At 35.5% G+C, this 2,688-nt stretch overlaps 1 protein-coding gene across 2 annotated transcripts in view; it reads right to left on the bottom strand.

Annotated features, from left to right (window-relative positions):
• Nucleotides 1-2,688, bottom strand: part of LOC105458840 (ecdysone receptor-like) — a 9,554-nt gene that overhangs the window by 1,632 nt on the left and 5,234 nt on the right. The window lies entirely within an intron of this gene.

Here is a 2,688-nt window from a genome sequence, read left to right on the forward strand (position 1 = left end):
TATGGCTTGACTCTGATTGAGGGTCTCTATGCGCGGCCAGTGCCCTACGGCATCTGGCGGCGCAAATCGGAGCACGATCTCTGGAAATGCGATCGCCACCCCTCGGTAAGGCACGGCAAAACCACCGAGAGTATTCCTGCCAAATTAGAACACCCAATGGTAGAAAGGGGTTCCGGGGAGTGATATGGACCTGGTGTCCGGCACGGAGCTGAACGGGGCCTAGTGTCTGGCGCAAAGTTCGAGATAGGACCAGTGTCTAGCGCAGGAGCTAAACAAAGCCTAGTGTCTAGCGCTGGTCTGAGAAGGACAGATGTCTGACACGGGGGTGAACGGGGGTTCAGTGTCGGGCAGCGGGGGGAGACTGCCATTTGGAGCCTGTCAAATCAAGCGGGAGTTACAGTGGTACCATTACGGATCTAGGTGACTGGGCCTCTTGTAGGACCACCCGCACAACAATTACTACTACTACTACTACTACTACTACCGTTTTTAAAAACGTCACTTTTTCAAAGAAAAGTGCCATTTCTTTGTTATTTTATGAAATGAAGTAACTCTTGCATGATTCTTTAGTTCAAATGATGTATTTTAATAAAAAATTATTGTTGCACAAATAGAAAGTAAAATATTTTTTCACATAGCCAGAAGTTGGGATATTTTCTGTTCATTTAATTAGTAATTTGAATCTTCCTAATAAATCTTTCTAAAAATAATTTTAATGAAAATTAGGTATTTTAAAAACAAATTTTGCCAATTTATAAAGTGAATTATTAATAAAAACCGTTTACATAATTAAAAAGTACTGTTCATATTATCATGGAAGTTAAGACAAAGAAAACAGATGGAATAAGATTATACATACAAATGTTTTATTTGTTATTATAATGTAAAAAAAGGGAATGTATTACAATGTTTATAACGTAATGTAAAAACAGGAACATATTACAATGTTTATAAATGTGTAAAACGCTAAAAGTAGGCACCGATCTAGCACACACTATTTGAATACAAGTGCGAATATCCACCACAACGAATTTGCGAAATTAATATTTCATTAATCTGCACGAAACTGAAGCTGTGCATGTTCGTACCTGTCACCTGAGGTACCGGGCATATTTAACGTAGTGGGGATAAACCGCGACAAATGTCTCTGTGCAAATGCCAGTAATTCGAAAATTTTCACAGTGCGAATTCGCACTCTTGTACCATTTGAAGATTAAAGCTTACAAGAGAGAAAAAGAAAAACGTATAATGAGTATGATCTAAATACGAGTGTATGTGATATTTATACAGGGTGTCCCAAAATTGGCGCATTCGGAATACAAGACGTGATACTTTGTGCTAAAAAGAATAACTTTTTCCTTTAGCAAATTTTGATTTGACAAGTAATTTTGGCAGGAGAGCTGGTTAAAGTTAACGAATAATCGCTCTTGTCCATGCGGCACTCAGGGCTAGCGCGCGCTCCTCCATTCACTTGTTCCTAATCCTCGACTAATATTTACAAGTAATGTCTTAAGATACTAATACAGCTCTGTTATAATTAGTTTACGACATTTTAAGACTGTGTTTAAGACAGTCTTAAATATTAATAATTGATAATAATTATATTTATAATTGATTCTTAATATTTACTGTCTTAAACACAGTCTTAAAATGTCGTAAACTAATTATAACAGAGTCGTATTAGTATCTTAAGACATTACTTGTAAATATTAGCCAAGGATTAGGAACAAGTAAATGGAGAAGCGCGTGCCGGCCCTGAACGCCGCAAGGACAAGAGCGATTATTCGTTAACTTTAACCAGCTCTCCTGCCAAAATTACTTGTCAGATCAAAATTTGCTAAAGGAAAAAGTTGTTCCTTTTAACACAAAGTATCACGTCCTGTATTCCGAATGCGCCAATTTTGGGACACCCTGTATAGTAGAGTATGTATAAGGATATGTCAATGTTTTGTAAATTGTATGTGTATAAATCACGTTCAATCGATAAAATAGATACCACGAAGTTCGGCTGGTATTTTCTTATAAGAATTTTTCATATTGTTTTGTACTTCTTCACATTATTTGTGTATTTTGTCTTGTTTTGAAAAAGATTTTTTATTCTGTATACCTAAGGAAAAGATAATAAATAGAAAAGAGAGTGTTTGATAATACCTTTGACTATATAATCATGGATCGTTAACACCAACTTCACGTTGGTAGCCAAGATCTGTGACGACACCGTTTAGCAAAACGGGAATAATAAAGGTAGCAGCAGTAGAAGCTTTGACAATTTATTAGCCGTTAAGAGTTATAGGTTTTTGAGGTATCTAAGAGCAAATACTTTTGTTATAACTTCAATAACGGAAAAATGTTAAATTTATGTAAATTGGAAGATAAATTAAGAATTAAAAACGTTTACTATAAAATATTCACCAAAATGCAGCACAATACATTCGTAAGGCACAGTAATACTAAAATGATGATGAAATATTTCAAGGACAATAAAAATTTAAATCTATATACATTAATTATTCTTTATGTTTTGGTACAATATTTAGTAACAACCACCTCTATTAAGCTGGATCCCCCACCATCGCAAATTAAGTTCGGACCTAGTCAAAAATTTAGTGCTATTTTGTTGCTAATTAGTTGCTCTAATCCGAATTTTGTTGCTCCAGCCATTTAGCAGGAAATCGCGTAAAAAATGGG

This window comes from Wasmannia auropunctata, unplaced genomic scaffold, assembly GCF_000956235.1.
Source record: "Wasmannia auropunctata unplaced genomic scaffold, wasmannia.A_1.0 LD334284.1, whole genome shotgun sequence".
NCBI classification, from domain to species: domain Eukaryota; kingdom Metazoa; phylum Arthropoda; class Insecta; order Hymenoptera; family Formicidae; genus Wasmannia; species Wasmannia auropunctata.